Source organism: Oncorhynchus keta, chromosome 6 (genome assembly GCF_023373465.1).
Source record: "Oncorhynchus keta strain PuntledgeMale-10-30-2019 chromosome 6, Oket_V2, whole genome shotgun sequence".
NCBI lineage: Eukaryota > Metazoa > Chordata > Actinopteri > Salmoniformes > Salmonidae > Oncorhynchus > Oncorhynchus keta.
Genome location: NC_068426.1, coordinates 8,866,485 through 8,878,984, shown reverse-complemented (window position 1 = coordinate 8,878,984; position 12,500 = coordinate 8,866,485). Strand labels below are relative to the sequence as shown.

Genomic DNA, 12,500 nt, shown 5'->3' with positions numbered 1-12,500 from the left:
TGCCAAAACTATAGTTTGTTAACAATACATTTAAGGAGTAGTTGAAAAATGATTTTAAATTACTCCAACCTAAGTGTATGTAAACGTCTGACCTCAACTGTATTACAGACTGGGTCAGAGAGAGTTTGAAATTGTCAGTGTAGACACTTGCCAGCTGGTCAGCGCATGCTTCAAGTACGCATTCTGGTAATCTGTCTGGCTCTGTGGCCTTGTGAATGGTAACCGTTTTAAAGGTCTAAATCACATCAGATACGTAGAGTGTGATCACACATTCGTCACGAACAGCTGGTGCTTTCATGCATGGTTCAGTCTGATAGACTAGTGTAAAAGGGCAACTCGCGGCTGGGTTTCCCTTTGTATTTCATGATAGTTTGCAAGCCCTGCCACATCTGATGAGTATCAGAGCCGGTGTAGTAGGATTAGATCTTAGTCCTGTATTGACGATTTGCCAATTTGATGGTTCATCAAGGGTGTAGTGGGATTTCTTATAAGCTTCTCGATTAGTATCGTGTTCCTTGAAAGTGGCAGCTCTAGCCTTTATCTCAGTGCGGATGTTAGCTGTAATCCATGGCTTCTGGTTGGGATTTGTACGTACAGTCACTGTGGGGAGAAAGTCGTTAATGCACTTATTACTGAAGCCGTTGACAGACAGGTCAATTCCTCAATGCCATTGGAAGAATCCCGGATAATATCCCATTCTGTGGCAGAAAAACAGTCCTAGGTTTAGCATCCGCTTCTTCAGACCACTTCCATACTGAGCTTGTCACTGGTATTTCCTGTTTGAGTTTTTGCTTGTTAGCAGGAATCAGGAGGATAGAGTTATGGTCAGATTTGCCAAATGGAGGGCGAGGGAGAGCTTTGTATGTCACGGTAGCATGATGCTGCCACCACCAAGCTTCACGGCAGGGATGGTGTTAGACGGATAACAATATATACCTGGTTTTCTTTGCATTCAGGCCAAAGAGTTACATTATTGTCTCATCAGACTACAGAATATTTTGCCTTATGCTCTCAGAGTCTTCACATGCCTTTTAGCAAATTCCAGGCATGCCGTCATGTGCCTTTTTCTCAGGAGTGGCTTCTGTCTGGCCACTCTCCAATAAAGCCCAGATTGATGAAGTGCTGTAGAGACTGTTATCATTATGGTTCTCCCATCTCAGCCAAGGAACTATGTAGTTCTGTCAGAGTGGTAATTGGGTCCTACTTGCCCGGTTGCTCAGTTTGGTTGGACAGACAGCTCTAGGCAAATTCTAGGTAGTTCCATATTTTTTCTATTTCCCAATAATCGAGGCCACTGATGTCTTGGAAACTTTCAACGCTAGAAACAGTTATTCAGTAAAGGGTTAACACGGGCCAGTGTGTAAAGGGTTAACACAGGCCAGTGTGTAAAGGGTTAACCTGGGCCAGTGTGTAAAGCGTTAACCTGGGCCAGTGTGTAAAGCCCTAATACAGGCCAGTGTGTAAAGCCCTAATACAGGCCAGTGTGTAAAGCCCTAATACAGGCCAGTGTGTAAAACCCTAATACAGGCCAGTGTGTAAAGCCCTAATACAGGCCAGTGTGTAAAGGGTTAATACAGGCCAGTGTGTAAAGCCCTAATACAGGCCAGTGTGTAAAGCCCTAATACAGGCCAGTGTGTAAAGCCCTAATACAGGCCAGTGTGTAAAACCCTAATACAGGCCAGTGTATAAAGGGTTAACCTGGGCCAGTGTGTAAAGGGTTAACCTGGGCCAGTGTGTAAAGGGTTAACAGGGGCCAGTGTGTAAAGGGTTAACCTGGGCCAGTGTGTAAAGGGCTAACACGGGCCAGTGTGTAAGGGTTAACACGGGCCAGTGTGTAAAGGGTTAACCTGGGCCAGTGTGTAAAGGGTTAACAGGGGCCAGTGTGTAAAGGGTTAGCCTGGGCCAGTGTGTAAAGGGCTAACACGGGCCAGTGTGTAAAGGGCTAACAGGGGCCAGTGTGTAAAGGGTTAACCTGGGCCAGTGTGTAAAGGGTTAACAGGGGCCAGTGTGTAAAGGGTTAACCTGGGCCAGTGTGTAAAGGGTTAACAGGGGCCAGTGTGTAAAGGGTTAACAGGGGCCAGTGTGTAAAGGGTTAGCCTGTGCCAGTGTGTAAAGGGCTAACACGGGCCAGTGTGTAAAGTCCTAATACAGGCCAGTGTGTAAAGGGTTAACACAGGCCAGTGTGTAAAGGGTTAACCTGGGCCAGTGTGTAAAGGATTAACCTGGGCCAGTGTGTAAAGGGTTAACCTGGGCCAGTGTAAAGGGTTAACCTGGGCCAGTGTGTAAAGGGTTAACCTGGGCCAGTATATAAAGGGTTAACCTGGGCCAGTGTGTAAAGGGTTAACACGGGCCAGTGTGTAAAGGGTTAACCTGGGCCAGTGTATAAAGGGTTAACACAGGCCAGTGTGTAAAGGGTTAACCTGGGCCAGTGTGTAAAAGGTTAACACGGTCAGTGTGTAAAGGGTTAACCTGGTCCAGTGTGTAAAGGGTTAACACAGGCCAGTGTGTAAAGGGTTAACCTGGGCCAGTGTGTAAAAGGTTAACACGGTCAGTGTGTAAAGGGTTAACCTGGGCCAGTGTATAAAGGGTTAACACAGGCCAGTGTGTAAAGGGTTAACCTGGGCCAGTGTGTAAAAGGTTAACACGGTCAGTGTGTAAAGGGTTAACCTGGGCCAGTGTATAAAGGGTTAACACAGGCCAGTGTGTAAAGGGTTAACCTGGGCCAGTGTGTAAAAGGTTAACACGGTCAGTGTGTAAAGGGTTAACCTGGGCCAGTGTATAAAGGGTTAACACAGGCCAGTGTGTAAAGGGTTAACCTGGGCCAGTGTGTAAAGGGTTAACACAGGCCAGTGTGTAAAGGGTTAACCTGGGCCAGTGTGTAAAGGGTTAACACAGGCCAGTGTGTAAAGCCCTAATACAGGCCAGTGTGTAAAGCCCTAATACAGGCCAGTGTGTAAAGCTCTAATACAGGCCAGTGTGTAAAGCCCTAATACAGGCCAGTGTGTAAAGCCCTAATACAGGCCAGTGTGTAAAACCCTAATACAGGCCAGTGTGTAAAGCCCTAATACAGGCCAGTGTGTAAAGGGTTAATACAGGCCAGTGTGTAAAGCCCTAATACAGGCCAGTGTGTAAAGCCCTAATACAGGCCAGTGTGTAAAGCCCTAATACAGGCCAGTGTGTAAAGCCCTAATACAGGCCAGTGTATAAAGGGTTAACCTGGGCCAGTGTGTAAAGGGTTAACCTGGGCCAGTGTGTAAAGGGTTAACAGGGGCCAGTGTGTAAAGGGTTAACCTGGGCCAGTGTGTAAAGGGCTAACACGGGCCAGTGTGTAAGGGTTAACACGGGCCAGTGTGTAAAGGGTTAACCTGGGCCAGTGTGTAAAGGGTTAACAGGGGCCAGTGTGTAAAGGGTTAGCCTGGGCCAGTGTGTAAAGGGCTAACACGGGCCAGTGTGTAAAGGGCTAACAGGGGCCAGTGTGTAAAGGGTTAACCTGGGCCAGTGTGTAAAGGGTTAACAGGGGCCAGTGTGTAAAGGGTTAACCTGGGCCAGTGTGTGAAGGGTTAACAGGGGCCAGTGTGTAAAGGGTTAACAGGGGCCAGTGTGTAAAGGGTTAGCCTGTGCCAGTGTGTAAAGGGCTAACACGGGCCAGTGTGTAAAGTCCTAATACAGGCCAGTGTGTAAAGGGTTAACACAGGCCAGTGTGTAAAGGGTTAACCTGGGCCAGTGTGTAAAGGATTAACCTGGGCCAGTGTGTAAAGGGTTAACCTGGGCCAGTGTGTAAAGGGTTAACCTGGGCCAGTGTATAAAGGGTTAACCTGGGCCAGTGTGTAAAGGGTTAACACGGGCCAGTGTGTAAAGGGTTAACCTGGGCCAGTGTATAAAGGGTTAACACAGGCCAGTGTGTAAATGGTTAACCTGGGCCAGTGTGTAAAGGGTTGACCTGGGCCAGTGTGTAAAAGGTTAACACGGTCAGTGTGTAAAGGGTTAACCTGGGCCAGTGTATAAAGGGTTAACACAGGCCAGTGTGTAAAGGGTTAACCTGGGCCAGTGTGTAAAGGGTTAACACAGGCCAGTGTGTAAAGCCCTAATACAGGCCAGTGTGTAAAGCCCTAATGCAGGCCAGTGTGTAAAGGGTTAACCTGGGCCAGTGTGTAAAGGGTTAACCTGGGCCAGTGTGTAAAGGGTTAACCTGGGCCAGTGTGTAAAGGGTTAACAGGGGCCAGTGTGTAAAGTGCATCCCAAATGGTACTCTATACCCAACATGTACTACACTACTATAGTACACAATCCTATGAGCCTTTGTCAAAAGTTGTGCACTTCACATGGGTCATAGAGTGCCATTTGTGACGTGATCTACATAATGTATTGTACACGTCCTGATCCTGTACAGTTTAGTATGGAGGAAGAACTGTACAGAGAGAAGGGGGTAATTGACAAGGATGAAAAATATTCAATAGTTTGTTCACTGAATTTAAGCTCCTGTTGTGGATCACAGCAAACAGTGTATCCTACTCTGTGTGTGTGTCCTGGGGGAAATCACAGATAGAGCCGCTTTTTTCAGCAGACGGCTGACGACGGGGTAGTTAACATTAATATTCATACACACGGGATCCGGATAGAGAGAGAGATCAGTGTGGGACGATCATATCAAGAAAATAATCAGAATATCAAGACAATAATTTCAGCGGCATTTCAAAATACCCCGGGATAAGGCAAATACAGTATATCACCCACACGCACGCACGCTAGCACGCACGCACACACACACACACACACAAGTTTAACACTCACGAAGGAGAAACATACACCCATAGTAATACCAGTCAAGGATGGCTCCCCCTGCTGGACTATAGTGTAACTAGGGTACACTTTACAGTAAAATGGACATTAAGATTTTATGATTTTCTACCGACTGGTGTGAGGAATATTAAGTAGCCTCCCTTCAGCCATGCTAAAATGAATGGACTGGTGTGAGGAATATGGTAGAACCTCCCTTCAGCCCTGCTAAAAGGAATGGACTGGTGTGAGGAATATAGTGGACCCTCCCTTCAGCCCTGCTTAAAGGAATGGACTGGTGTGAGGAATATAGTGGAACCTCACTTCAGCCCTGCTTAAAGGAATGGACTGGTGTGAGGAATATAGTGGATCCTCCCTTCAGCCCTGCTTAAAGGAATGGACTGGTGTGAGGAATATAGTGGATCCTCCCTTCAGCCCTGCTTAAAGGAATGGACTGTGGGGAGGCAGTAGAAGCAGGCAGTAAAAAATACATTCCAGTACATTGTGATGGAACTCACCTCTGGGCTGGTTGTGAGGGGAGGCAGTAGAAGTAGAAGCAGCAGCGTGACTCTCAGCAGAGACCTGGTTCTGAAGAGTCCTTCTCTGGCCTGGAGAGGACACTACAGAGAACACAGGTAACAGGTAAGATAGGGACTGGTTTATAAGAGTGTGGACAGACCAAGTCGAAGTTGCAAAGGTTAAATGTGTCTCAACACTGGTCCTACAAAGACAAGACAGACAGGTACTTTGTCTACACAGAAAGGTTAAATGCCTTTTCTCACCAACTGCGTTGGGATCTTTTCGTCTGAATTCCTAAAAAATACAGATTCCCATATTGCCGCACTAAACCGTTCAGACCAAATCCAATGTGTTTTCCCCAGAGTCATTCTCACCGGCAATATGTTGTTCTAAGTGGCTAGAGAGGACGCAGTAAAAGGGTAGGCTATTCATCCTACAGGGTTTTCATGAAAGGAGCTTGGGTGCGTTTCATTTAGTCGCACCCCAATTCACCCAAATCCATAGTCTAATGATCAGCCTGTCCATAGTCTAATGATCAGCCTGTCCATAGTCTAATGATCAGCCTGTCCACAGTCTAATGATCAGCCTGTCCATAGTCTAATGATCAACCTGTCCATAGCCTAATGATCAGCCTGTCCACAGTCTAATGATCAACCTGTCCATAGTCTAATGATCAGCCTGTCCATAGTCTAATGATCAGCCTGTCCATAGTCTAATGATCAGCCTGTCCACAGTCTAATGATCAGCCTGTCCATAGTCTAATGATCAACCTGTCCATAGCCTAATGATCAGCCTGTCCACAGTCTAATGATCAACCTGTCCATAGTCTAATGATCAGCCTGTCCATAGTCTAATGATCAGCCTGTCCATAGTCTAATGATCAGCCTGTCCATAGTCTAATGATCAGCCTGTCCATAGTCTAATGATCAGCCTGTCCATAGTCTAATGATCAGCCTGTCCATAGTCTAATGATCAACCTGTCCACAGTCTAATGATCAGCTGTTAATCAATGTTAATGAAGCAATGAGAGGCTACATACAGTAGAGAGGCTATATACAGTAGTGAGGCTATGTACAGTAGAGAGGCTATATACAGTAGAGAGGCTATATACAGTAGTGAGGCTATGTACAGTAGAGAGGCTATATACAGTAGAGAGGCTACATACAGTAGAGAGGCTACATACAGTAGAGAGGCTATATACAGTAGAGAGGCTACATACAGTAGAGACGCTACATACAGTAGAGAGGCTACATACAGTAGAGAGGCTATATACAGTAGAGAGGCTATAAACAGTAGAGAGGCTATATACAGTGTCCAGAGGCTACATACAGTAGAGAGGCTATATACAGTAGAGAGGCTATAAACAGTAGTGAGGCTACATACAGTAGAGAGGCTATATACAGTCCAGAGAGGCTATAAACAGTAGAGAGGCTACATACAGTAGAGAGATCTAATGATCAGCCTGCTACATACAGTAGAGAGGCTATAAACAGTAGTGAGGCTACATACAGTAGAGAGGCTACATACAGTAGAAGCAGGCTATAAACAGTAGGGAGGCTACATACAGTAGAGAGGCTACATACAGTAGAGAGGCTACATACAGTAGAGAGGCTACATACACTAGAGAGGCTATATACAGTAGAGAGGCTACATACAGTAGAGAGGCTACATACAGTAGAGAGGCTATATACAGTAGAGAGGCTACATACAGTAGAGAGGCTATATACAGTAGAGAGGCTATATACAGTAGAGAGGCTATATACAGTAGAGAGGCTATATACAGTAGAGAGGCTACATACAGTAGAGAGGCTATATACAGTAGAGAGGCTATAAACAGTAGTGAGGCTACATACAGTAGAGAGGCTACATACACTAGAGAGGCTATATACAGTAGAGAGGCTACATACAGTAGAGAGGCTACATACAGTAGAGAGGCTATATACAGTAGAGAGGCTACATACAGTAGAGAGGCTATATACAGTAGAGAGGCTATATACAGTAGAGAGGCTATATACAGTAGAGAGGCTATAAACAGTAGAGAGGCTACATACAGTAGAGAGGCTATATACAGTAGAGAGGCTATATACAGTAGAGAGGCTATAAACAGTAGAGAGGATACATACAGTAGAGAGGCTACATACAGTAGAGAGGCTATATACAGTAGAGAGGCTATATACAGTAGAGAGGCTATAAACAGTAGAGAGGCTATATACAGTAGAGAGGCTATAACAGTAGAGAGGCTATATACAGTAGAGAGGCTATATACAGTAGAGAGGCTACATACAGTAGAGAGGCTACATACTGTAGAGAGGCTATATACAGTAGAGAGGCTATATACAGTAGAGAGGCTATATACAGTAGAGAGGCTATATACAGTAGAGAGGCTATATACAGTAGAGAGGCTATATACAGTAGAGAGGCTATATACAGTAGAGAGGCTATATACAGTAGAGAGGCTACATACAGTAGAGAGGCTATATACAGTAGAGAGGCTACATACAGTAGAGAGGCTATATACAGTAGAGAGGCTATAACAGTAGAGAGGTTATATACAGTAGAGAGGCTATAAACAGTAGAGAGGATACATACAGTAGAGAGGCTATATACAGTAGAGAGGCTATAAACAGTAGAGAGGCTATATACAGTAGAGAGGCTATAACAGTAGAGAGGCTATATACAGTAGAGAGGCTATATACAGTAGAGAGGCTATATACAGTAGAGAGGCTATATACAGTAGAGAGGCTATAAACAGTAGAGAGGCTATATACAGTAGAGAGGCTATAACAGTAGAGAGGCTATATACAGTAGAGAGGCTATATACAGTAGAGAGGCTATATACAGTAGAGAGGCTACATACAGTACAGAGGCTATATACAGTAGAGAGGCTACATACAGTAGAGAGGCTATATACAGTAGAGAGGCTATAACAGTAGAGAGGTTATATACAGTAGAGAGGCTATATACAGTAGAGGGGCTATATACAGTAGAGAGGCTATATACAGTAGAGAGGCTATATACAGTAGAGAGGCTATAAACAGTAGAGAGGATACATACAGTAGAGAGGCTATATACAGTAGAGAGGCTATATACAGTAGAGAGGCTATAAACAGTAGAGAGGCTATACAGTAGAGAGATATACAGTAGAAGGCTATAAACAGTAGAGAGGCTATATACAGTAGAGCTATAAACAGAGAGAGGCTATAGTCAGGCTATTGACAGTAGTATATATACAGTAGAGAGGCTATTACAGTATGACTATGATTATAGAGATGATACAGTAGAGAGCAGCATACAGTAGAGAGGCTACATACAGTAGAAGTAGTTGGTTACAGTTCAGAGAGTCTTATGGCAGAGTAAATACAGTAGAGAAGCTATAACAGTAGAGACCGCTAAATACAGTAGAGAGCTACATACAGTAGAGAGGCTATATACAGTAGAGGGCTATAAACAGTAGAGAGGCTACATACAGTAGAGAGGCTACATACAGTAGACCTTTGACAGTAGAGAGGCTAGAGGCTTAGAGAGGCTACATACAGTAGAGCCTGGAGTAGATGTCCATACAGTGAGAGGCAGGAGAGGCTATAGCCCCTATAAACAGTGATGGCTACATACAGTAGAGAGGCTATATACAGTAGAGGCTTATACAGTAGAGGTAAACAGTAGAGAGGATACATACAGTAGAGAGGCTACATACAGGAGTGATGCACAGTCAGGCAGGCTATATACAGTAGAGAGGCTTAAACAGTAGAGAGAAATACAGTAGAGAGGCTATCTCAGGAGGCTATATGCAAGAGAGGCTATATACAGTAGAGAGGCTACATACAGTAGAGAGGCTACATACAGTAGAGAGGCTATATACAGTAGAGGAGGCTATATACAGTAGAGAGGCTATAAACAGTAGAGAGGCTATTACAGTAGAGAGGCTATAACAGTAGAGAGGCTATATACAGTAGAGAGGCTATATACAGTAGAGAGGCTATATACAGTAGAGAGGCTACATACAGTAGAGAGGCTATATACAGTAGAGAGTGCTCTACATGGCATATCCTTATATCCTGTAGTATATATAATCATCTCCATATATCTTGGTTATTGATATATATATACAGTAGAGAGGCTTATACAGTATCTATAAACAGTAGAGAAAGCTACATACAGTAGAGGGCTATATACAGTAGAGAGGCTATAAACAGTAGGAGGCTACATACAGTAGAGAGGCTACATATCAGTAGAGAGGCTGATAAACAGTAGTGAGGCTACATACAGTAGAGAGGCTACATACAGTAGAGAGGCAATACAGTAGAGAGGCTACATTAGAGAGGCTACATACAGTAGAGGGCTATATACAGTAGAGGGCTAGGTAGAGGGCTATATACAGTAGAGGGCTATATACAGTAGAGGGCTCAGTGTATAAACAGAGAGAGGCTACATACAGTAGAGAGGCTATATAATTAGAGAGCTATATACAGTAGAGAGGCTATAAACAGTAGAGAGGATATTACAGTAGAGAGGCTCATACAGTAGAGAGGCTATATACAGTGAGAGGCTATATACAGTAGAGAGGCTATAAACAGTAGATGGTAATACAGTAGAGAGGCTATAACAGTAGAGAGGCTATATACAGTAGAGAGGCTATATACAGTGAGAGGCTACAAACAGTAGAGAGGCTACATACAGTAGAGAGGCTTATACAGTAGAGAGGCTATATACAGTAGAGAGGCTATAAACAGTAGAGAGGCTACATACAGTAGAGAGCTATATACAGTAGAGAGGCTATATACAGTAGAGAGCTATAAACAGTAGAGAGGATACATACAGTAGAGAGGCTACATACAGTAGAGAGGCTATATACAGTAGAGAGGCTATATACAGTAGAGAGGCTATAAACAGTAGAGAGGCTATATACAGTAGAGAGGCTATAACAGTAGAGAGGCTATATACAGTAGAGAGGCTATATACAGTAGAGAGGCTACATGAGAAGGCTATATACAGTAGAGGGGCTATATACAGTTTCACATACAGTAGAGAGGCTAACAGTAGAGGGCTATATACAGTAGAGAGAAAACAGTGGAGGAGGCTATATACAGTAGAGAGGCTATAACAGTAGAGAGGCTATATGAGTAGAGAGGCTATATACAGTGAGAGGCTATATACAGTAGAGAGGCTACATACAGTAGAGAGGACATACAGTAGAGAGGCTATATACAGTAGAGAGGCTATAACAGTAGAGAGGTTATATACAGTAGAGAGGCTATAAACAGTAGAGAGGATACATACAGTAGAGAGGCTATATACAGTAGAGAGGCTATAAACAGTAGAGAGGCTATAACAGTAGAGAGGCTATATACAGTAGAGAGGCTATATACAGTAGAGAGGCTATATAGTCAGTCTGAGGCTATATACAGTAGAGAGGCTATACACAGAGAGAGGCTATATACAGTTCAGGCTATAACAGTAGAGAGGCTATATAACAGTAGAGAGGCTATATACAGTAGAAGGCTATATACAGTAGAGAGGCTACATACAGTACAGAGGCTATGATACAGTAGAGAGGCTACATACAGTAGAGAGGCTATATACAGTAGAGAGAAACAGTAGAGAGGTTATATACAGTAGAGAGGCTATATACAGTAGAGGGGCTGAATACAGTAGAGAGGCAGAGAGGATACATACAGTAGAGAGGCTACATACAGTAGAGAGGCTATATACAGTAGAGAGGCTATATACAGTAGAGAGACTATAAACAGTAGAGAGGCTATAAACAGACACCGGTTAGTCAGGCTGATTGACGTAGTATGTACATGTAGATTGTATGACTATGATTATATGATGAACAGAGAGTAGCAGCAGCATAAAGGAGGGATGAGGGCACACAATGCAATTAGTCCAAGTAGTTGGTTACCTGTTCAGGAGTCTTATGGCTTGGGAGTAAAAGTTTGAGAACTTTGTGTAGACTTGGCACTCCGGTACCGCTTGCCATGTGGTAGTAGAGAGAACAGTCTATGAATGGAGTGGCTGAGGTCTTTGACAAATTTTAGGACCATTGGGGTCTCTGACACTGCCTGGAGTAGAGGTCCTGGATGGCAGGCAGCTTAGCCCCAGTGATGTACTTGAGTTGCATACAACCCCCTCTGTAGGGTCTTGTGGTTGGAGGCCGAGCAATTGTACCAGGCAGTGATGCAACCAGTCAGGCAGGATGCTCTCGATGTTGCAGCTGTAGAAACTTTTGAGGATCTCAGGATCAATGCCAAATCTTTTTAGTTTCCTGAGGGGCAATAGGCTTTGTCGTGCCCTCTTCACGATTGTCTTGGTGTGTTTGGACCGTTCTAGTACAATGATGATGTGGACACCAAGGAACTTGAAGCTCTCAACCTGCTCACTACAGTCCCGTCGATAAGAATGGGGGTGTGCTCTATCCTCCTTTTCCTGTAGTCCAAATCATCTCCTTAGTCTTGGTTACGTTGAGGGAGAGGTTGTTATTCTGGCACCACCCGGCCAGGTCTATGACCTCTCCCTATAGGCTGTCTCGTCAATGTCGGTGATCAGGTCTACCACTGTTGTGTCATCTGCAAACTTAATGATGGTGTTGGAGATGTGCCTGGCCATGCAGTCGTTGAACAAGAAGTACAGGAGGGGCTGAGCATGAACCCCTGGGGGATCCAGTGTTGAAGATCAGCATTGGCGGATGTGTTGCTTCCTAGAATTAGAGTGCTTTGTCTAAATCTGTGCAACCACTTATTGATAAGGGTCAACTCTGGCATATATTTTGTCTCTGTCATTTAGGTTGCCTATAGCATAGATGGTCACCTAGATTCACTTTAGCAGGCCTGTAATATATTTATACAGTGCCTACGAAAAGTATTCAGACCCTTCCCATTTTCCACATTTTATTACATATCCTTATTCTAAAATGGATTTAGTAATAAAATGTCCTCATCACACACTCTACACACAATGCCCCAAAACGACAAATGGTATGGTAGTGGCCAACAGAAGTCACTTCAGTAAAAGACCCACTTAGAATTTGTCAAAAGGTACCAAAAGGACACTCAGAACATGAGAAACAAGATTCTCTGGTCTGATGAAACCAAGATTGAACTTCAAGTGTCACATCTGGAGGAAATCTGGCACCATCCCTACAGTGAAATATGGAGGCATCATCATGCTGTGGGAATGTTTTTCAAAAACGGCAGGGACTGGGAGAC

At 44.2% G+C, this 12,500-nt stretch overlaps 1 pseudogene; it reads right to left on the bottom strand.

The window, feature by feature from the left end:
- Positions 1-12,500, bottom strand: part of LOC127930822 (replication protein A 70 kDa DNA-binding subunit-like) — a 111,972-nt pseudogene that overhangs the window by 78,993 nt on the left and 20,479 nt on the right.